The sequence below is a fragment of the Zalophus californianus genome, chromosome 14 (assembly GCF_009762305.2).
Source record: "Zalophus californianus isolate mZalCal1 chromosome 14, mZalCal1.pri.v2, whole genome shotgun sequence".
NCBI lineage: Eukaryota > Metazoa > Chordata > Mammalia > Carnivora > Otariidae > Zalophus > Zalophus californianus.
Window position 1 is genome coordinate 65818719 of NC_045608.1, and position 24835 is coordinate 65843553.

The 24835-nt window shown below is 41.3% G+C and overlaps 1 protein-coding gene across 11 annotated transcripts in view; it reads left to right on the top strand.

Moving 5' to 3' along the window:
• Positions 1-24835, top strand: part of SLC14A2 (solute carrier family 14 member 2) — a 497483-nt gene that overhangs the window by 240950 nt on the left and 231698 nt on the right. The window contains exon 1 of one of the 11 annotated variants that reach the window (XM_027577563.2): positions 5385-5440. The exons of the other annotated variants lie outside the window; for them this stretch is intronic. The gene's annotated coding sequence lies outside the window, so the exon portion shown is untranslated. Of the gene's footprint in view, positions 1-5384; positions 5441-24835 lie in introns of those variants that run through there. 11 annotated transcript variants of the gene reach the window in all.

The following is a 24835-nucleotide window of genomic DNA, read 5'->3' on the forward strand; positions in this document are numbered from 1 at the left end:
CACTAAGCTTCACAGTGGGAATGGCTGTCCACCATGTGTCCATTGTGCTGTCCACCCCACACCCTCATCAGCTAATTCATTCATTCCTCATTAAATAAACATTCCCTACGCACTTGCCAAATGCCAGGCACTTAGTGAACTAAGAGACAAAAATCCTACCCTAACAGAGCCTACATTTTATTATCCAAGAGATAACTTTAAAAGATGGACAAATAAAATAAGACATATAGAGAATGGGAAGGGTGTTAGGAGGTGAGTGTGAATAGGGGGTGTGATACTAGCTGGGCTGGTCAGGGGTGAAAGACCCAAAGGAGGTGATAACCATTGCCACCTGTCACAAATGGTCACTGGGGCCACGCACTGAGCTGGGTGCCTTCCACACTGCTCACTGAATGCTCACAATAACCAGGTGAAGCATTCAGCATGGCTATGCCCCTTTTATAGATGAGGACAGCAACATTCAGAGAATTTAAAAGCATTGTCCTGGACACACAGAGAAAGGTGAAAGCAGGATCCAAATCCCCAAATCCTAACCACTGTGCTTAACCACAATGAGCACAGCCACCTAAGGCCATTTGGCCCCTTCAGGAACCTCAGGACACACACTAACAACCTCTCACCCTCAACACACATATGCTTTCACCTATAACATGCTGGTTTTTTACTTTTTATCTAAGTGTTTAATTTTGTTTGATGTGTATGAATTCTCATTGCTAAATGTTGAGGGGGAGAATTGAAAAAACACAGATGACCGGCCCCAGGTATTACTGGGGCCAATGAAAGTGCTGATGCTTCACAGCACAGCATGGTAATCAATGTGCATAGTGTTGACCCGGAGTTCACCATAAAATGTCAGACTACATTTAATAGCTCCGTTTAAAATGGGCCAGAGTAGAATAACATATTTTTAAAAGATATTCCACTAAATGGCTGTTGTGTACAGTATTTGCTTTAACTGGCACATAACATGCTTACATAAAAAATTCACTTATCTGAAACACTGAAATAAGGTATCATTTTGTGCGACAATACACTTTCTCTCTGAACCTTTGAACATATGTATATGCAAATATGTATGTATATAGTCTTTCTATCTCACTTTGAAATAAAAATATGAAGATAATTAGAAAGTCCAATCTTTATTTAAAATGTTGGGATTAAACTTGTTTTCTTTTTAAGAGCACATTTGCTTTCTAAGAATGTGAGTTGACTTATTTTCTTTGTAAGAAAGCAGTGAATTCTTAGTGAAGATAGAGCACGAAAGATTTTTCTTCATCGGCTCCACTAGCATTCTTTCTACAAAATCCCTTCACTGGAAAGCCTCTCCGCTCTCAAGGTCTCCCCTCATACCTATGTGAGCGTACTGGTTAATATCAGTTTTATAAGTTGATACATTTTTAGAGCTATTTGATATGCATATGATCTCAACCTATATTTGAAATAACTCAAAAGGGTCCAGGAAGACCCAAACTCCTGAACATGCCTTGCTCCCTTCTGCCAACCCATGCCTAAAATTGTGCTGGTATTTGATTCACTTCCTTAATCGAAACCTTGTCCTCTGCTGGAAAAATTTATAAAATGTATGCACTGCTGGGAGAGATGGCACATCAGTTGCTGCTTTAACGGGAAAGTACGCATCAGTTCATTTTTTTCCTACAGAAAAGGTTGTGACGATAGATTGTCCCTGTGCATCATGGAAACCCAGGGTTGGAAGCAAGGCAATACTCAGAAGCTTTTGAAGGTTTGCTGGCCCAAGAGGGTGGGAGAGATCTTAAAGCTCTTGAGAGTACCACAAGCACTAGGAGTAGACCCGTTCATCCACTCTGACTTGGCCTTCTCCAGGTTATCTGAGGGAGCACCCAGCTCACTCTGTTCCCCACCCTTTCTGGCATAGCTTGGCTGGCTTTGTGCGCTACATGCACAACACTACCATTTTGCTGCCAGTTATCCATCCCAGAGCAGCCGCCAATACTCACTGAGTTCTTACTACAGACAGTTCACCTTACAAACATTGTAATCCTACTGAATCCTCCCCAAAACTCTCTGTGGTATCATAATCCTTGTTTTACAGAAAGAAAATGGAGACCCAAGGTCTCAGCATCAATAAAAGACAAAGATGGGATCCAGACTCAGGTCTAAAAGGCTCCAGGCTCTTAGCCTGTCCTTGCCCTGTCTCTCAGATAGTCTTAATTGATTCAAGTTTGCCTGCTTAAGGCAACTCAGCATTTTATCATTTGTCTTCTTAATGAAACCAGAAATATTATGCACATTAAATGCTTTGCTGTGCTGTGATGCATTGGTCCAAGTATTACATGAGACCAATCGACAGTGAATTGAAAATTTCTGTGCCTACTTCTCGTCATTGTTTGGTAGTGTACCAGGCTGTCAGGAGTCACTTTGCACTGACATCAGTTGCTACTTTAACTTAATTGATTCCATATAATTTGTTAGGGTGTTGGAAGTCAAAGAATCATGCTCTTAAAATGGTGTGCAAATTGAAAGTAAAGAGACACAATCAAGCCCTCAGGCTTCACCATAAATAAAATATATATGAGGTTTGTAGCATCCTTTGCAACTCACAGTCTTTTGGTTATTTTAAATTTAGAATCAGAACTGTCAAAGTAGAAATTACCTTTAAGATATTATCTATTTATTTTTATACTGGCTATCCTAGCAGTCATGAAGTCATAGCTCATGGTGGTTTTGATTTGCATTTCCCTAATGATTATGGATGTTGAGCATCTTTTCATACACCTAATGGTCATTGTAGATGTTTTTTGGAGAAATGGCCAATTAAGGCCTTTACCCATTTTCCTCATCTGGTTATTGTGCCACGAATTGAAGGGCCTAAGGGGACATTAGATGTTTAGCAAGTATATCCCACAACTAGAGCATGAAGCATTTCTGGCCAAATAAGTCATTCTTAAAATCTTTTTTCATTTAACTTCTGACAAGTCAGTTCATCTACATTCCAGTTGTGCAGTTTTATTTTGTTTTTTTTTTACCTGAGTTAAGCTTTTTATATTTATTTTTATTAAAACTTATGTTGTTTGTTCTGCATTTATTTCATATACAGAGAACTTTTTGCCATCCAGTAGCTGGCCTTCCTAGATCCACATGATTGTATAATTATTCTTTCGATGACTTCAGATAAACCATTGATAAAATAAAACTGCTAATCATGTCAAAGGCAAAGTCCTCAACTTCTCTCCATCTTTGTATTGGTCCATTAACCTTCTACCCTTGAGGTCAGTTATTTACTCAGATATATGTTCATCCAAATATACTATCATCCATGTTGTCCCCCTCCCCAACTTGTTTACATGCACTCATGAAATGTGAGAATTTCATCTTTTCTTTTACTTTCTATTATTTATTTTATTTTATTTTTATCTTTATTATCCCATTTAGTTAGTTAGTAGGGGCAGTGTTGTGGGAAGGTAAAGACAGCTCTGGAGTCCACCTGCCTAATTTGAATACTATGAGAGATAACAATAGGACTTACCTCTTTAAAGCAATATTTGGAGAACTGCATAAATTCATCTATGTAAAAAAAAAAAACCAACTTAGTTCAGTGCCTTGTCCATTGTAGACCCTCAGGAACTAGCAATAGTGATGATTATGATGTTACAAATAAATCGCCTAGCTACCAGCTTCTGTTATGTTTTAACATGAATCCTAGCAGGGGATTTAGGAAGTAGCATTTACTGAGGACCTACTATATGCCAGGAGTTTATATATATAATCTGTTATTTTTCACACACAAAAAGAAGTAGATATTCTATGCATAGAATTCATTTTACGTATAAGAAAACTGAGATGAAAACAAGCTCATAGAGATGAAATGAAAAGGACCAGGCCCGTATGATTTAAGATAACAGACCGGGATCCTAAAGGAATTCTTCTGAGTCCAAAGCCCTCCCCATCAACCTTTCTTCTTCCCATTTCTCTGCATTGAGTGTGTGACTGACATTGAGGCTGGATGTTAATTTCTGACTGAAATCAGGTAATGAAGGCCAAGGTTCTTGAGGGAAATCAGATGGTTGTGCCACTTCCAGGCTGTCTTGGGCATCAGACCAGATTTTTGTCATGAAGCAGCAGGGGTTGGGTGGGCAGACATTTACTATAAGACAATAGGGTGCTCAAAAGCCTTGAAAGCAGGGACTCGAACAAATATTTGTGTACCAGTGTTCATAGCGGCATTATTTACAATAGTCAAAAGGTGGAAGCAACCCACACGTTCGTTGACAGACGAATGGATAAACAAAATGTGGTCTATACATACAATGGAATGTTACTCATCCCTAAAAAGGAACAATTCTGACACACGTTATAACATGAACAAACCTGAGGATGTTACGCTGTGTGAACTAAGCCAGACACAAAAGGACACATACTGTATAACTCCACTTATGTGAGTTTCGGAGAGTAGTCAAACTTACAGAAACAGAAAGCAGAATGGTGGTTGCCAGGGGTGGGGACTTGTTGTTTAGTGGGTACAGAGTTTAGTTGGGGTTCATGGAAAAGTTCTGGAGATGGACAGATGGTACAACAATGTGTGCATACTTAATGTTGCAGAACTATACATTTTAAAATGGTTAAAATTCCGTGTTATGTATATTTTACCACAATAAAAAATATATTTAGAGAGCCAAGAAATAATGTGGTGACACTTATTAGATGCTAGGTTCCATCTCATTAAATCCTCATTATAATTTCAAGAAGTAGGTCTTACTATTGCTCTCAATTTTGAGATGAGGGACCTGAGGCAGAAAGAGGTCAAGAAACCTACCCGTGTTCGCGCAGTCAGTAAGGACTGCAGTCAGGATTTGAACCCTGTCTGGCTTCTGAGTTTATGCCCTTAACCCCTGTGTTAAAATTGGCAAAGCAAACCAGCACTCCAGAGTCTAAGGAGAACCTTCAGCTTTAGGCAGCGGAGGTACTCCCTGAGCCAGGGCTGAGGTCCGCCGGGGGGGAATCTGGTGCCCAAGTAGCGAGCACCTGAACCAGCAGAAAAGGAGCTGCCTGACCCGAAGGCCCTGAAGCCATCACACTTCTCTGAGAGGTAGGGTTTAGGGTTTATCTCCAGTTCTGAATGCCTTCCTAGAGCCTCATAAATATCCCGGACGTGGGAGACCCAGCTGGGGTCCATCGTTGAGAAGTCCGTGTGGGTGAAATACCACTTCCTTGGCTTCTGCTGTTTTTTGGCACCAAAAAACTTGGGAGGTTTCCTGCTGATGGCTGATCTTTGTTGTTTTCTTTTTTGTTTTTTTTTTTTTCCTTTCATTATTCTATTTGATGGGGTTGTAGGGGAGGAGAGGAAGAATATATGTTACGATGGAACTTTTTTTTCCATTTGCATCTATTTTTTTCTACTTTTTCAGATTTTTCTTCTATTTGCTGCCACCTACACACTCCCAACCACACAGGAAGACAACTGGTGAGCTTACATTTAGAGTTAAAAGGGGTCTGATTATGCTACTACTCCTGCAGAGGAATTTGCAAATGAGAACGGGTGGGAAGAGCCAAGTGACAAAGCCATCCCATCAACATCCTCTTCATTCCTTGCTTCCTCCTCATCCTCATCAGAGTTGGCTGCAACCCCAAAGGTCTTACAGACCTGAGGTAATTGACTGTCTTGTCACCATGCATGGCCACATCACAGTCAATTGCAATTTGTGTCACAAGAAGCGTGTCCCTAGCAGTGGTTGAAGTATGGAAGTTTAGGGTAAATTTTTTTGATGTAATATTATTTGAAACAAATTTATAAAAAGAGTTGCAAGAATAGTACAATGAAATTTTATAGACTCTTCATCCAGAGACCCCAGGAGCTACACCCAATGCCCCAAAGATGACCTTTATAGCAAAAGGTTGCTGGGTTACACCCATTTGTCACGACTCTAGTTTTCCTCCATCTGGAACAGTCCTTCGGTTTGTTCTTACGTCTCACACGCTTTACCTTTTTGAAGATTACAAGGCAGTCATTTTGTGAAATATCCCTTATCCGGGGTTGGTCATATCCTTCCTCGTGACTAGACCCAGGTTGTACATTCTGGGCAGGAAATCCCAGGATTAATGCCATTCTGCATGTTGGCATCCCTCAGGTGGCACACAGTGTCAGTTTGTCCCGTTCATGTTGATACTGTGATCCACTTAATTAAGAGGTGTCTTCCAGGTTTCCCCATTATAAAATTATTTTTCCCTTTTGTATGTCATCAGTAGTTTGTGTGTAGATACTCTGAGACAATGTAAAGATCTCTTTTGTGATCCTATTTTATCCACTAGTTCTAGCCTCCACTGATGTTTCTTTCTTGCCTGAGTTGTTAGTGTGATGATCGACAAATGGTGACTTCCTAATTCCTTCCTTCCTTTTACATTTATTAGTTGGCATTCTCCTGTAACAAAGAGCTTTAATTTCTTGCCATGTTTTTATTCATTTGTTTACTTATATCAACATTGACTCATGGATTTCTATTTTATTCAACGGGTCATAATTCATTCCTATCATCATTCATTTTGAAAGTTCAGCTTTGTCCTAGGTTTGGCCAGCAGGAGTTCCTTCAAGCTGGCTCCTGTGTCCTTTTCATCTAGCTGTGTCATTCTTGGAGCAATTCATTGAATTATACTTTCCCTGCCCCATCCCTGGAGTCAGCCATTCCTCCAAGGCTGCCTGGTTCTTTTTAGTGGATGATGGCAGCTGGAAACTAAGATCTGGGTGCTGGGTGTGCCCAACGTACTAGGGTCCTGCTTCTTTGAAGACTTCTCAGTGACAGGGCTCACCCCCTTCCCCCTACAGGTCTTTACTCAAATTTCATCTTCCTGGGCCTTCCCTTCTACCCTGTTTAAAATGGCAACCCCTGACACCATCCCTGGCCACAGTCTATCCATCTCCCTTTCTTTAGTTTTTCCCTGTCACCTATTGTTATTTAATACTACAAGTACTTTATTAGCCCACCCCCTCCCAAATATTGGCTTAATGAGGGTAAGCACTATGCTAGGTGACCAAAACAAATGAAAATCTTTGTCCTCATTAATGAATGTGAACAATATATAGAATTACCTAGGAAAAGAAGTCAAGGCAAAGTATATATAATAGCCCTAAGCTTAGAAAAGCCACAGCCATGCAAGAAATGGCAGGAGGCTGATGGCTGGGGAGAGGAGAGACGAGTAAATGAGGGCATGGCAGCTAGCTGAGCCCATACCAGGCAGACCTGTGTAGCTCAGCAAAAGGATTTGGTGTATCGCCTTATAAGTGCCACAGGAAGCCCCTATAGGGTTTTAAATAGAGGGGTGACCTAATCTACCTTATATTTTTCAAAGATCACACTGGTTACTTAATGGAGAACTAATTATATGAGGGCAAGACTTTTAGCAGAGATACTTATATGGAGATTATTGCAGTGGCCAATAGAGAGATGATGGCCTAGGGTGGTGGCAGTAGATGTAACAGTTGAAGACTTAGGAGATATTTGGGAGACAGACTCCCTAAGACCACTGGTGATGGATTAGATGTGATGGGTGAGGAAGAAAGAAGTGTCAGTAATGATCCCCAAGGTATAGTTTCAAGAAGAGGGAATTGAAGGACGCCTGGGTGGCTCAGTCATTAAGCGTCTGCTTTCGGCTCAGGTCATGATCCCAGGGTCCTGGGATTGAGCCCCACATCAGGCTCCCTGCTCCGTGGGAAGCCTCCTTCTCCCTCTCCCACTCCCCCTGCTTGTGTTCCCTCTCTCACTGTGTCTCTCTCTGCCAAATAAATAAATAAAATCTTTAAAAAAAGGAATCTGGACCTGTCTGGCTTCAAAGCATGTCATCTTCACTGTCTTGACATCCCCAGATGGCTATAAGAGAATGTGGCTTTGCAGGTGAATATTTGGATCAAGAGTTTCTTTATAAAATCTGTCCACACATCCATACCTACCAGGGAGCCAAATCCCCTTCTAGTCAAAGAAGTGAGGATCTAGGCCCTCAACACCTATGACAGAGGCCTACAGTCCCTTCGGAGTTCTTAGCAGAGACCCAGGAGCTGGCAAAGGAGCCCCCAGGAAAACCCCAGAACGAGGAATCACATTCCAGCTTTCTTACCCAGCACCCCTCCTCTCCTTTCCTCCCACAAAAATGTTTCTCTTTGTAATTGTCTATAAAAGATTATTGTCTGCATTTTATTTAATTATTCTGTATGAAGTAATTATGAGAGAATAATCAGCCAGTTCGCCGATAATAGATGTTTCATAAAAGAACACAAAAGACACTAATAAAGGCAGAGCCAGCCCTCATCACTGTCATTATTAGTTTCTCTACATCTTTAATTTTCACACATTTTTATTGTTTGCCTGAAATTAATTGTCCATTTCTTTCCCCAATCAGGTTTATTGCAAGTGGGCCACTTCTAGATAGCTACACCGGTGGTGTGTTTATCTGGCGAACGTCCCAATAGATCTTGTCAATATTGAAATATCTATCTGGGAGGCTAGGAGGAAAAGAATCATAAAATCATTGTTTCTGGGTAGTCTAAAGGATATCACAAGAATTCAGCCACCCCCGCAACCCACCCCCAGCCAACATCCTCATTTTACAAACAAGGAATCTGAATGCTTGAGAGGAGCTGACAGACTTGTTGGTGGCAGTCCTGAGACCAGAACTCAGACTTTTTGCATAAATCTACAACAGCGGAGCTATAGTAGGATTTAACCAATCTCAAGTGGAATTTAGCTTCCTGTCATAGGTGAACTGTTCAGAGGATGGCGTCTGGGGCTTCACCACTCCTATGCACACTTACAGGACAGATCTTCCTTTAGCTCCTAGCTCCTAAAAAATTCTTCTACTTCAGTAGCCCCTGACAGGGTGTATTAATCTACTAGGGCTGCCGTAACAAAATACCACAGACTAGATGGCATAAACAACAGAAATTTATTTTCTCATAGTTCTGGGGGCTGGAAGTCCAAGATCAGGGTTCCAGCAGATTTGGTTTCTGCGAGGCCTCTCTCCTCAGCTTACAGAGAGCCGCCTTCTGTCTGCGTCCTCACATGGCCTTTCCTCTGCATATGCAGAGAGCAAGAGCTCTGGTGTTTCTTCCTCTTCCTATCAGATTAGGTCCCCAGCCTCATGACCTTATTTAACTTCAGTTACCTCCTTGAAGGCCCTATCTCCATATTTAGTCATTAGAGGTTAAGGCTTCAACTTATGAATGGGGGGGGGGGGCACTATTCAGTCTATGACTAGATAATAATTAATTCTATCACAGAATTCTAAGGATAATAATGTGATTTTATCTAAGCATCTATTTTTTTTAACTTTTAATAAAAGCTAGTAATGGTAATAATTGCTTGGAAGCCACAGTAGTGCTCTATAGCTTTGGGCCATGGATGTAGTGGTATCTCTCCGACTCTTGAGCCAGGTTGCTCCTGAGCTCTCTGCATTCCTGCTCACTCGTGCTCATGTGAGCCGGCTAGAGAGCCTGTGCCAGGGTGCAGCCTTGGCACAGGAGGAGGCAGGAACTTAGTGGGCACTCCGCAGCCTCGTTCATGGCTTCGGCATGATTCACCCTACATGCTGGGTAGGGACCATGCTTGGTCTATCCTCCTTTGTATTCCCAGTGTCAGAAACAGTCAGAGATGAATGAATGAGTGGATGCTCTGTATGAGTCCGATTCGATCACCAAATTCCTCTGCTTAAAATGCTTCAGTGGCTTCCCAGCACCCAGAGGGTGAAGGCTGGTGAGGACTTCCATGATCCAGCCATATCCACCCCTCTAGGCTCAGGGCTTCTCACTTTGGCACCGGCCCCTTTTTCCCTCTATCTGTCCATGCTAAGCTTCTTGCAGTTTTCAGAATACCTGAAGCTCTCCCAACACATCTGCGTCTTTGCTCATACTGTTCCTGCCAAATCCAGAGTTATATGTGTCATTAACTGGTCTGTTTCCCTCCTTTAGGTATGACACTTTGGTCTGTATATTCTTACAATCTAGCACAATGCCTGGTACCTGAGGGGTTAATTAGCCAAATGTATTATGATATTACTAATTTTTGCATTGTATAATAATAAGGCTAGATTTCCAATCCATAAATCAGAAGCCGGTGCAGTACACACCTATGTAAGAAAGTTTATGGTCTGGGGAGCTCAGAGAATTTGGCCAACTCCTGAGTTCCCTCCCTATCTTTCTTCTTCCTATCAGTGGGAGGTGTCTCCCGTCTGGTGCTTCATACTTGCTGGAATGGGAAGCTTGGTGGACTGTGGGCATGATACAGTAATTTCCAAATCTGTCCAAATCTCCTGGGAAACTTATGATTACATATTACCAGACTATACTCCCTATTTCTAGTGAATGGATCTCCCCAGGAGAGAGCCCGGGTGTCTCTGTGATCAGCCAGGTGGCAAACCACTAGTATGGTGGGAAGAAGACTAAAGCTGGAGTTTCTCCCTGGTCTGACCACTGACGAGCTGAGTCTCTGTGGTAAGATCACTCACCTCTTTAGATTTTTACTTTGGTTTCTGTGCATGTGGAGAGGGTGCAGCTGTATTAGTGTTTGTCAATCCTACTTTCTCAGCAGTGGAACAAAATTTGCACAGAAGCCCAATACATAAAACAGAAAAAAAAAAAAAAGTGTTGTAATGATTGAGGATGGAAGACTTCCCACTCAGCCTCATTCTTATTTCCACCAGCACTGTCCTGAGAGGCCCTCAAGACTTCCATGTGGGACTTCTAGGGCTTTCTAGCATACAATTTGAAAAACCTTAGACCAGTAAATGTAGGTCTCTGCCAGTTGGCATTTTGTGACTCCGTGTTAATAATGTGCTTACTTGGAGAGAAGTCCTCAGGTCACTTTATAGAACAGTCTGGAAAGCTGCAGAACATCCCCCAGGGCAGGAGAGTGGTCTGAGAATGTGCAGGAATGGCTCCAAGAAAAAAAGGCAGAAAAGCAGTTGAAATACCTCTGGAGCTCTGAGATGCAAAAGGTTTAGGGAGAAGGACATCAGTGAGCAGAACACATCAGCACCCTAAAACCAGGAGAGTTAACACATAGCAAAGGGTTGAAGTGGAAGAATTCAGATGAATCCAGGGCATCCAAGAATTCTTTTTTTTTTATAATTTTTATTGTTATGTTAATCACCATACATTACATCATTAGTTTTTGATGTAGTGTTCCATGATTCATTGTTTGTGCATAACACCCAGTGCTCCACGCAGAACGTGCCCTCTTTAATACCCATCACCAGGCTAACCCATCCCCCCACCCCCTCCCCTCTAGAACCCTCAGTTTGTTTTTCAGAGTCCATCATCTCTCATGGTTCATCTCCCCCTCCGACTCACTCCCCTTCATTCTTCCCCTCCTGCTTTCTTCTTCTTTTTTTTTTCTTAACATATATTGCATTATTTGTTTCAGAAGTACAGATCCGTGATTCATCAGTCTTGTACAATTCACAGTGCTCACCATAGCACATACCCTCCCCAATGTCTATCACCCAGCCACCCCATCCCTCCCACCCCCCACCACTCCAGCAACCCTCAGTTTGTTTCCTGAGATTAAGAATACCTCATAACAGTGAGATCATATGGTACATGTCTTTCTCTGATTGACTTATGTCACTCAGCATAACACCCTCCAGTTCCATCCACGTCATTGCAAATGGCAAGATCCCATTCCTTTTGATGGCTGCATAATATTCCATTGTGTATATATACCACCTCTTCTTTATCCATTCATCTCTCAATGAACATCTTGGCTCTTTCCACAGTTTGGCTATTGTGGACATTGCTGCTATAAACATTGGGGTGCACATACCCCTTCAGATCCCTACATTTGTATCTTTGTGGTAAATACCCAGTAGTGCAATTGCTGGATCGTATGGTAGCTCTATTTTCAACTGTTTGAGGAACCTTCATACTGTTTTCCAGAGGTGTTGCACCAGCTTGCATTCCCACCAACAGTGTAGGAGGGTTCCCCTTTCTCCACATCCCCACCAACATCTGTCGTTTCCTGACTTGTTAATTTTAGCCATTCTGACGGGTGTGAGATGGTATCTCATTGAGGTTTTGATTTGGATTTCCCTGATGCCGAGCGATGTTGAGCACTTTTTCATGTGTCTGTTGGCCATTTGGATGTCTTCTTTGGAAAAATGTCTGTTCATGTCTTCTGCCCATTTCTTGATTGGATTATTTGTTCTTTGGGTATTGAGTTTGATAAGTTCTTTATAGATTTTGGATACTAGCCCTTTATCTGATATGTCATTTGCAAATATTTTCTCCCATTCTGTCGGTTGTCTTTTGGTTTTGTTGACTGTTTCTTTTGCTGCGCAAAAGCTTTTTATCTTGATGAAATCCCAAAAGTTCATTTTTGCCCTGGCTTCCGTTGCCTTTGGCGATGTTTCTAGGAAGAAGTTGCTGTGGCTGAGGTCAAAGAGGTTGCTGCCTGTGTTCTCCTTTAGGATTTTGATGGGCTCCTGTCTCACGTTTAGGTATTTCAACCATTTGGAGTCTATTTTTGTGTGTGGTGTAAGGAAATGGTCCAGTTTCATTCTTCTGCATGTGGCTGTCCAATTTTCCCAACACCATTTGTTGAAGAGACTGTCTTTTTTCCACTGGACATTCTTTCCTGCTTTGTCAAAGATGAGTTGACCATAGAGTTGAGGGTCCATTTCTCGGCTCTCTATTCTGTTCCATTGATCTATGTGTCTGTTTTTGTGCCAGTACCATACTGTCTTGATGATGACAGCTTTGTAATAGAGCTGGAAGTCCGGAATTGTGATGCCGCCAGCTTTGCTTTTCTTTTTCAAGATTCCTCTGGCTATTCAGGGTCTCTTCTGGTTCCATACAAATTTTAGGATTATTTGTTCCATTTCTTTGAAAAACGTGGATGGTATTTTGATGGGGATTGCATTGAATGTGTAGATTGCTCTAGGTAGCCCTGACATCTTCACAATGTTGGTTCTCCCAATCCATGAGCATGGAACGTTTTTCCATTTCTTTGTGTCTTCTTCAATTTCTTTCCTGAGTATTTTATAGTTTTCTGAGTAGAGATCCTTTGCCTCTTTGGTTAAATTTATTCCTAGGTATCTTATGGTTTTGGGTGCAATTGTAAATGGGATCGACTCCTTGATTTGTCTCTCTTCTGTCTTGTTGTTGGTGTATAGGAATGCCACTGATTTCTGTGCATTGATTTTATATCCTGCTACTTTACTGAATTCCTGTATGAGTTCTAGCAGTTTTGGGGTGGAGTCTTTTGGGTTTTCCACATACAGTATCATATCATCTGCAAAGAGTGAGAGTATGACTTCCTCCTTGCCGATTTGGATGCCTTTGATTTCTTTTTGTTGTCTGATTGCTGTGGCTAGGACTTCTAATACTATGTTGAATAGCAGTGGTGAGAGTGGACATCCCTGCCGCGTTCCTGACCTTAGGGGAAAAGCTCTCAGCTTTTCCCCATTGAGAATGATATTTGCTGTAGGTTTTTCATAGATGGCTTTTATGATGTTGAGGTATGTACCCTCTATCCCTATACTCTGAAGAGTTTTGATCAAGAAAGGATGCTGTACTTTGTCAAATGCTTTTTCTGCATCTATTGAGAGGATCATATGATTCTTGTTCTTTCTTTTGTTAATGTATTGTATCACGTTGATTGATTTGCGGATGTTGAACCAGCCTTGCAGTCCAGGGATAAATCCCACTTCGTCATGGTGAATAATCCTTTTAATGGACTGTTGGATCCTATTGGCTAGTATTTTGGTGAGAATTTTTGCATCCATGTTCATCAAGGATATTGGTCTGTAATTCTCTTTTTGGATGGGGTCTTTGTCTGGTTTTGGGATCAGGGTAATGGTGGCCTCATAAAATGAGTTTGGAAGTTTTCCTTCCATTTCTATTTTTTGGAACAGTTTCAGGAGAATAGGTATTAATTCTTCTTGAAATGTCTGATAGAATTCCCCTGGGAAGCCATCTGGCCCTGGGCTTTTGTTTGTTGGGAGATTTTTGATGACTGCTTCAATTTCCTTAGTGGTTATAGGTCTGTTCAGATTTTCTGTTTCTTCCTGGTTCAATTTTGGTAATTGATACATTTCTAGGAATGCACCCATTTCTTCCAGGTTATCTAATTTGCTGGCATAGAGTTGCTCATAATATGTTCTTATAATTGTTTGTATTTCTTTGGTGTTGGTTGTGATCTCTCCTCTTTCATTCATGATTTTGTTGATTTGGGTCATTTCTATTTTCTTTTTGATAAGTTTGGCCAGGGGTTTATCAATCTTGTTCATTCTTTCAAAGACCCAGCTCCTAGTTTCGTTGATCTGTTCTCCTGTTCTTTTGGTTTCTAGTTCATTGATTTCTGCTCTGATCTTTATTATTTCTCTTCTCCTGCTGGGTTTAGGCTTTATTTGCTGTTTTTTCTCTAGCTCCTTTAGGTGTAGGGTTAGGTTGTGTATTTGAGACCTTTCTTGTTTCTCGAGAAAGGCTTGTATTGCTATATACTTTCCTCTCAGGACTGCCTTTGCTGTATCCCAAAGATTTTGAACAGTGGTGTTTTCATTTTCATTGGTTTCCATGAATTTTTTTAATTCTTCTTTAATTTCCTGGTTGACCCATTCATTCTTTAGTAGGATGCTCTTTAGCCTCCATGTATTTGAGTTCTTTCCGACTTTCCTGTTGTGATTGAGTTCTAGTTTCACAGGGCATCCAAGAATTCTATATCTCAATAAGAAGAGAGTGTTTATTGCTGAAACAGAGGTCAGTATCAGGATTTGTCTCATCGAGTTCTTCTCCGTGGAGGAAAATATAACCCTAATAAAACCTGAGGACCCATACGGTTCTGTTTTGAGGCAGTGTCATATTCAAAGAAATAAAATTTAATGACCAAAGCCAATTAAAAATATCTAATCTATTTTCGTATCTTTGAGGTTCAAATCATAACATGTAACAGTACTTCTCTAAGAACTCCTTTTCTTGCCTCTCCAGTTCTTTTCCATCCTCAGTATTAGGATTTTTTCATTCTAGAAGTTCATTTTCCCCTGTACTCACCAGACTCCACCCACCACCCAAATGTAAACCTCCTTGGCTGGCAAAGATTTTGACCAGGTTTTACCATGTATGTGTCCACCTCATAGCCTCACATTCATGCCTAACTCAAGTTCATTCCTGAATGTCTCTCCTTTCATTTGAATCTACCTCATAATTTTAACCCAGCTGCTCACTTAGAAGAGGTGCTTTGAATGCTCTCCCTAGCACAGCTTTTTTTCTTGATGCTGAGCCTTGCTGTTGGATTCTGCCTGGTTTGGACTGCCCCTTCCTCCCACCCCACACCCACCCAGTCTCCTCCTATCCTGACACTGAGCAGACCCACCCAGGCCCTCAGAAGAAAACTCCGGGTAGATGAGAGTTCACAGGGGCAGACTCCAAGGAGCCAGGTACCGGATATTCTCACCTTTCACTCCAAAGACTCTTCTCATAAAGGCTGAGTCTCCTCCATACCTACTTACAAAGCAAACTGTTTGCACTCACTCAGGACACCAATATTAGTTAATTGCCTGAGCTCAACTTTTAAAATCCTGTGTTTTTTTAGCTAGTGCAAGACATAGGCTTGGCCCTGGAGTACAGCACCGCTGTCCCTTCAAACAATACATGACGTCCACCTGTCAGCAGTGCAAAGGGGCAACCGCAAGCTCTAATCTGGGGGCCTGTGTAGAGGAACTCTGCCACAGAAACAAATCTTACCGTTTTCGCTCACATAATAAGCAATTGCAATTGTGAATCTCCCCATGTTACTTGCTTAATTATTACCTAGGTCAGGCTGAAATACATTTGGTGGAAATCGAGCTGCCTTTCTTTGCACTGAAGCACAAATGCTTTACTCTTCACTGTTAATATCATTGCTGGGGAAATCAAGCTGGCATATGTTTTCAGTAACCACCACTGAGATCATTTTTCTCTCTCTCTCTCTCTAGGGTAATTCTGGGAAAGGAAAGCATTCAAAATATTATATTTGTCATCCCCTAGCACATTCATGTCATGAAGCACCTACAATTAATGAGTGGTACTTGTGAGGATGTGTGTCATTACAGCAAAGCATTTAATTCCATTCTCCAACGCACTGATTTAATCCACCCTGAGTTAAACCAGCGCAGTAACTACACACCTTCCCTGAATAGAGCTCTATGAGATAACATGGTGTGTCCGAATGACAGGAATTTTGCACATGTACATAGCAGCTTCCAGGCTAGGATCTCCAAGAACTGCTTCGCACATGGTAATTGATGGCACCTCTAAGCGTTACATTAAACATTTAATTGAACAGTTAAATGTGGATTAATGAGGCCATTAATTAATACAGTGGGGAAGTCTACAATTCTTATCTGTGAACCACAGAGAGGATTTCCCCACACCATGTATTTGAAACTCCATCAGGAAAATTCAAAATTGTGAAGCTGTGGGAAAGGAGTGCAGTGACAGTAGAAATAGCATAAGGCTGGCAGGAAGAAGACCCAGAATTTGGAGGCATGAGTTCAAGACTAGGCTTTACTACTAACTAGCTCTATTACTATAATTCACTTTACCCCTCTAGGACTGGCTTCCTAATCTGAAAAATAGAGATCTACAATGTTATCCTTAAGATTTATTTTATTTAACCAATGCTCTGAGTCTATGAATTTAACCAGATGGATTCTGGGAATGGCTCAGTTGCTCAGCTATTCAAGTATCTCTTGACTCCTGCTCACCAAACGTTTGGCTCAGAGCTCCAATCCCTCCAGTTACAGCTCTTCAAGGGCAGGTGGGAGAGCATTGACTTGGATTCAAAAGTCCCACTTCCACACTGCCACTGGAGAGGTGAGATTCCAGAAGTCAATAAATGCATCTGATTCTCTGCTCATCATTCGTCTCATGATCAAATGCAAGAAATTGTTATAAGGACTAAATGAGATACTTTATACAAGAACTAAAGAGTTTAATATATGTATGAGCTACCGTTTTTGTTTTTATTATCATCACCACAGCCAGTGACAGCTGGTTGTGGGAGTCACATCAGGGCCAGTGGCTACTCCCTCGTCTTTCTACTTTCCTTCCCTTCTTCTCCTCCTACCTTAATGCTCATTCTTGAGTTTTTCTTTTTCTAAATATAGAGCAGACTATTTATCATCAAGCCTTTTGGTGCCCATGATTCTTCACTCAACAAAATATAATTAAACCCTTTTATGACTAAGAAGTGAAAATGAACCAGAAAGAAAATTCTAGAGTTCTAGATGGTGGCATTGCCTCTTCCGAAGTAAACCCAGTCCATTGACCTTCAAGGCAAACTCTCCTTCCATCCACCCCTTTTCCAAAAGAGCATTTTCAGGACTTTTCTTAGATGAAAATGAAGAAGCAAAAGGATTGACTAAATAATTGTGCTTCCCCACCACTACTATCCCCAAATCCACATGAGCAGTATATTCTAGAGAAGTTATTTAACTTTAAGCGAACTTTTATAAACTTTCATGATGAGGTCATTTGGGATGGCCTTTACAAGAATCTGTGAGGCAGATGATCAAAAGATTAAATTATGTTCAGTAGCATTTTATTACTGAATATGCTTTATAGTACCTCATATGAATTATATGAATTCTCTCTTAACCAAAATGTTTTATTTTTTACCATGTTAAATAGCAAATCTTACTAATTCATTCAAAACACGTTTATTGGACACTTACTGTATGGCAGGTAATGTGCTGAGGAATATACCTATGTATATAGATATATTTCTTTCTATATATTTATACAGACATTTGATCCTTATTTGCAGATTTCATATTGAAAATTCACCTACATGCTAAAATTTATTTATAACCCCAAAATCAATACTCACAGTGTTTTTCACAGTACTCATAGTGTCATTCAAGGACATGTGGAGAACGGTGAAAAAATGAGTTGCCTGACTCACACATTCCCAGCTAAGTCAAACAAGAAGACACTCTGCCTTCTTGTTTCAGCTGTCATATGGCAAACAAGTGTCTTTTTGTGGTTTATGTAGTGCCACATTTTTTTTTTTGCATTTTTGGCCTTTTTGTTTGTGATTCTCCTGTTTAAAATGGCCTCCAGCATAGTGCTTAGGTCCTATCTAGTGTTCCTAAAGTTCAAGAAGGCTGTGGTGTGCCTTACAGAGAAAATATGTGTGTTAGATAAGCTTCATTCAGGCACGAATTAAATATCTGTTTCCATGAGTGATATCATGCTGCTGGCCATGACTTCAACATTAATGAATTAATGATATATAAGGTGTCTTTAAACAGAAACACATATAAAACAATATTATGTATTGATCGGTTGGCAAAAATGTGACCAGAGGCTCTCAGGAACCTAATCCTGTATTTCCCGTAGGAGCAATTGCTCAGTATCCACTAATTCAGTGTTAGAAGCAACTTTCTAGAATGTAACTCCCTCAAATAATGAGAATTGACTGTATATATGCACGTGTGTAATTGAGTCAAGTACTAGACACTGCCTATAGAGGAGTATAATTAGCAAACTTATGCAGTACTTTTCTATTTAACCTGTTAATCCCACCAGAAGTTGCTAATTTAAATGAACATTTCTGCCTTTATTAGGATAAATGAAAACTAGTCAGCCGAGTCTCAGGAAACAAAATCATCAGCCTTCAAAACCAAACTTCACTGTGTTAAGAGCTCTGATCTACCCAGATGGTTTATCTTTGTGTAAGCCAAATTTGAATCTCCCCATAACACAGACTCAATTCCCCACACCCACAGTGCAAACCATGTCATCTCTGTTCTCTCAGAGATCACCCATCCACTCCGCAGCAAGCACTGACCCAAGGTGGACTAGGTCCTAGGTAGCAGAGATGACGGGCTCTCATCTTCCCCTTGCCACAACGTCATGGTTTGATAGGGAGATGTGGGACGATGATGGAGGGGAACTCAGCCTAGGATAGAGGGTGAATGTCAGTCAAAGCTGCCCTGAGGATGAGATGCTTGAACTGAAAGATAAGGAGCAGTGAGCATGGTGACCCGGGTGGGATCCCTGGAGCAAGGGTCCCTAGCACTTTTCTATGTGAGGCTCCAGAACAGACATCACAGGCTATACCCTCAAAGGACAGTTTCTCAAGAAAGCTTACCCTGGACACACCCTCCCCTCCCTGGACACATACATTCCCAACCACGGCTAGATCTGGATCCTCCCAGAGAACAACTTTCTTTTTCATCCTGGTACTTACTTGATTAGCCTCTGTCTCCCCAAATAGACGGTGTGCCCCTGAAAGCAGGGTCCAGGTATTTCTTTTGTTGCTCCCCATTGTACCTCCCACTGCCTTACGCACTGCCTAGCCAAACCACTGAACAGCTGAATAGAGATTGCAGAGTAAGGCTGAGTTCTTATCCCTAGGGGGACAGCTTTGCTCAAGGTTTGGCAAATCAAAATATTAGCGGGATTTTTTTCCCATATGGAACAACGTTTTGTCCTGGGAAATAAGTGTGCATCCCATAGGCATTTTTATCATCATGTTCTAAGCTTTTTGTGGCCTCTTTGACCTGATAATGGGTAAATCAGCAATAACTAGAATTGAAAAGAGAGAAAACAGAAAGGTTTCGGGCCCTCTAACTTATGGTTTTCAATGCAACATTTGGTCCCAGGAGCTCGGCCTGTGTTCTCAGCTCAGAGTGGGAGACTGTCCAATTGAGCAGGGGAGGTTCACATACCTGCTTTTATAATCATTTGATTTGATATAATCACCAGATTTGAGCTTGAGGATCAGTCCATCCCCAGAGAATTATTTGCTTGTCCTTAGTCCCCTTAAGTTTCCTTACCGTGAAGACCCCAAATCTCTGGGTGTGTGAAGTAAGATAAAGCACATCCAAGTGGGACAAACGTCATAGGATGCAGCATAGGTGCCAATCAGGATCAAGATAACCAAAATGGCTAATCTTGAGATGGTAGAGGAATGCTATGAAGCAACTGAACCAGGAGGCCTTGCCCTTTTCCTGTTTCTCACTTCTTTGTTGTGGGGTTCTTAAACTCAGCTCTTCGTGCAGCTGGCCCTGTGATGTAAACATGTGGAGTGGCCAGGTAGAGCCGTGACAAGCCCTGTCCTGAGGGGGCAGCTGCAACTCAGCTCTGTGCAAGAATCTGGAACTAGTGTTGGGTTGCCAAATTTTCTGATTTTTTAAGATGAAGCAGAAACTGGCATTCTGTCTTCAGCTTGTCAGTTTTGTTGCTGTTACTATTTTTCTGAAGTGTCCTTTGTCTATCATTAGGGAGAAGATAAAGATAAATAGAACCATGTGCCCATCTAAAGGAGCTTAAGGTCCAGGGGAAGAGCTAAAGCTCATGCAAAGATCTTTATACACAGTAGCTTGTGTTAGCTAATGTTATCTACAGAGAGTGTTGGAAAGTTTTATTAGGCACTTTTGGTGAGGAGAATCTCCTCTCTTTAGAGGAGTAAGAAGAAACTTCACTATTTCTGCTCCCCAGAAAAGGAAGCTTTTTCTGCCAATAGGGTCTCTTTGCTGAGCTTGTAGAGTTGGAGAATTGCTTAGAGAATTGTGTTGCAATGTGGTAAGAAGGCTACCAAAGGTTGTTGCATCAAAGACGTGCCTGAGTTAAAGTATATTCAAACAACCATACTGTGGTTCCTTTCCTTTTTTTCTTTCCTCATCTGGACTCAGATCCAAGTCCCCGACTTCCAATAAGGCATTCTTTCCTGTTCCTTACTTAGGAAAAAGGAGCAATCAGAATTTTAAGGTAACAGCAACATTTAAGATTCAGAATTCCAGTGCCTTTAAAAAACATGGTTGCTTTTTCTCCAACTTTGTCCTTCAGCAAGGCAATCAGACTTCCCCTGTTTCTGCCAATGCTGAGCCACAGTAGTTAATACGGAGGGTTCTGGAGCAACTGTTCTTGATCCCAGTCTCATTACTTCTCACACTAGCAGTGTGACTGTGGCTGAGGTGCTTAACATGGTCTGTAAGCCATCGTTTTCTCATCTCTATATAAGGTAATAATAATACCTATCTCTGGGTGGTTTTGTGAGGCTCAAATGAGATCATACATGTAACTTTATGTAGGTGAAAAACCCTACAAGTATCCCCAGAGAGTTTGGTAAGAGAGAAGATCATGTGTAGGTCTGTATGTGAAGCACAGATATCTGTACCTGACATTAAAAAAAAAAATGCTCAGTTAAAGAGAGTCAATATCATTATTATCAAACACGAGCATAAATACTTCCTTGCTGTGGAGTATTGTGAAAATAAGGGTACATCTGCAGAATTTCTAATTTACTGCGAATGGAGCAAGTCAGCCTCAGCAAAGCCACATTTAATATCGTGGAGGAGGTGACTGAGCTCCGGGTGGCCGAAGGAGAAATGTGCCCCTCTGGGCCCAAAATTCAGCATGCAGCATTGCAGGCCTGAGTTACGATGCAGTGCATATAGTCCAACCCCATCTCCCACCGGTTGGAAAGTGGCCCTAGTTAAATCATAAACAATGGCACACTCAGAGTTTTCCAAGATTTTCGGAATCCTAGAATAATGATTGTGAACAGAGGAATCTTCTGAGAGAACCCAACAATTTAAGAAGGAAATTCCTTATCCTCTCTTTCTCTCATCACTCTTTTCTCTCTTCCTACCAATCCATCCATGTATACAATGAAAAGTGCATTGGAACATTCGGACATACGAGCAATTCACTTTTCCAGAGGAAAGTTTGTCCTCTGCAGAGTTACAGAATTGCATCAGTTCCTCAGAGATGCAGTGGGCCTTTCCATGTGCCAAGCACTGTGCTGGGCATTGAAGATATAATAACTGGAAAATACAGTCCCTATCCTCAAGGGTCTCACGGTCTTGGAGACAGGGTTATCTTTGCGGAGCCCCAGCCATCCCTTTTCTCCTTCTACGGCTCTTCCCATCCTGAGTGCCCAGTGTGTTCTCAGCAAATAGTCCGGATCAACTTCTTTGTACTAACGTCTGCATGGCTAATTGCACTCAGGTCTGCATGCATGTTTAACCTCTTCAGATCACAAGGGTGTCTGCTTTTTAAAAGGAGAGGATACATCTTAAACCAAAGCGATTATCTCAAATGACAAATTTTTAGGCATTCTTAAAAAGGTAGGTGGAGCAAATTTTGATAAACTGGGTATGCGCTTGCTGACTATGTGAGTAGGCCAGCTATGCGGCTACCAAATACATCTTGGTCAGGATCCTCCTTGACCTACTGAGTAGGTTTAGAAGTCCCATATCCTGTAGGTATTCTTGCTCACAGGGTAGCGGAAAGACTTAAGCTTTCGCTGAGAATTAAGACCCGGGTGCAGTGGGTGTGTTTCTGTCATCATTCTCTAATTTTCTGTGGGAACAGTTCTGGTGTTGCCCAAGCAAATGTGTGGTTTGTTGTACTCCTCAGAATGCCACAACATGTGCATATACACTGAGACTTGGTCACATATTGAACGTGCCCATCAAAGCTCTCTGATTGAGCCACCTCCACTGTGGGATGGCATAAGTCAAATATTAGTCTTAATTTAAACTAGACCATTAACATACTAGAATTCCCTGTCATTCTAGGTAACTTCAGGCCAATGGCTCTCACATTCCTAAGTGTTAAAGAATTGCCACTTCAAAGGGTTCAACTCGTCCCCAATTTTTATTTAGAAAACTGATAATGGTTGAAATAAGCCACAGGGGGTCAAAGAGCCAGGTGGCCAGGGAGCTTATACCGGAGATGAGAAACCCTTGCTACCTGCTGGTTTAATAGGCTGCCCTTATTTCTAATAGGGCTTGAGTGGAGCTGAAATTGAGGCCGAGAGACCATATCAGAGCGATCTTAACATCGAACCACCTGACACTGGGTCTGTGGGGGATATTTCATCATTGTCTGCTTGACCTTTGGCCTCTTAGACTCACAGCCCATCATTTATGGGAAGCAGCGACTAAAAAAGCCATTTGTTCCCCGTTGAATGTACCTGTCCTGACGCACTGTCAACAGCTGTTTGCATTGCTAACCGTGCCAAGGGAAAACAATTGATGCAGGCAAACTCGAATTTCTAACCACCTCTTTTATTTTTGTCACTCCTGGTGCTAATGATGACCTATATTCTCTACCATAATGATTATCTTAAAAGTCTTTTTAGCTTTGAAGAGAGCATTTGAGTCCTAAGTGCCCATATTGTGAAAGAATATAATATGGAGAGGTCTATTATCTTAGAATTCATTTGCCCATTTTTTTTTCTTTTTTTGAGGCAGCACTGTAAATTAAACCGCTTGAGTTGGCTTTGTAGGTTTCTTTTTTCTTTCCTTATTTTTTTTTTTTTTTTTGCATACACAGCAAGGATAACTACACCTCAGATTTATGAGCATTGTGAACAGGTTGCCATAGTAACCACTCTGGCTGCTCTACACCAAATAACCTTGTCATGTGAGCATTTATCACAGGAACATCAAGGACTGGATTGCACTGTACGCTCTTTGGCTAAACAGCAGGATTTTTCTGAATAATAATTGGTCGTGGCCTTTTATTCCACCAGTCAGAGTTAATCATCCTCGGAATCTGAAATTAACCATAATGCATTCAAGACGCAGAGTGCAGCCATTCAAAAATTCCTCTTTGGAAGAAGAAAACTTTCAAATGATCTTTGCTCTTTGTTGTATATGACCATTGTTGTTATGGTTATTGTCATTATTATTACTGGGAAGGCTTCAGGAGAGAAGAATGAGGATTGGGGAATGGCACATAGAGCTCATTACTATGATATAAGTAAAATGGGCATTTTAACTAGCCTATTATTTATGAGAAATAAAAGATATTTTAAACTGCCATCAAGTGCTCACTTCAGCAGCACATATACTAAACTGCCATCAAAACCGGTAGTTTTTTTTTTTCCTCTCAAATTACCTTTACAGGACATTTGATCATTTGAATGGATTTTACTAGGTTAATTTATTTTCCATAGATTCATGTTTTACTACACACCCAGAAATTTCAATGTGCTTCTGATGTAGCATATTAGGAGGGAAAATGAATGGGGTGTAAAGGATCAGCGAGCTGTCTCCGTGCCTACACAGCATGCCCGTGTGCACACACACACGGGCACTTATGTGCACGTACATGAACCCACAGGATGGACCCCAGAAAGAAAATAATTACATCACAGGGATACAGCTGGCTCTCTGTCACAGGCAATTAGGTTAGAGCGGGGGGTGGGTGGGTTAAAAAAAGTGTCAGGATTGTTGTTATTCATCAGCAGAGAGGTTTTCTGATCCATGAAGAGTTGCCATGTAAAATTCTACTAGGGATGAGAACAAACTTCAGCAAATTCACCAAACTTGTTTTCTTGGGTACTTTAGCACTTACTGTTCTCAGTGATCCTCTCTCCTACCCCTGCTTCTTGCACTTCCCTAGTCCCAGAGCCTTATTTCTTACAGCTCATCTCTCACGGTTATTGTTGATGATAATCTTCTCACCTTAAGTGTGGCCTCTCCCAAGGATAGTTAATATAAAAAACTAAACATTGACTCTTAAATGGAAGAACTTAAGAAATAAGTTAAGAATAGTTTTTGGTTTTTTTTTTGCGGGGGAGGGGTGGCGCCTGGGTGGCTCAGTCGGTTAAGCGGCTGCCTTTGGCTCAGGTCATGATCCTGGGGTCCTGGAATCGAGCCCCGCGTCGGGCTCCCTGCTCAGCAGGGAGCCTGCTTCTCCCTCTCCCTCTGCCTGCCACTCTGCTTACTTGTGCTCTCTCTCTCTCTGTCAAATAAATAAATAAAATCTTTAAAAAAAAAGAATAGTTTTTTTTTTAAAGAAGGGATTGAAGGAGGAAAGGACATTTTTATGTTTTTATTTTTTTTAAAGATTTATTTATTTGAGAGAAAGAGAGCAGGG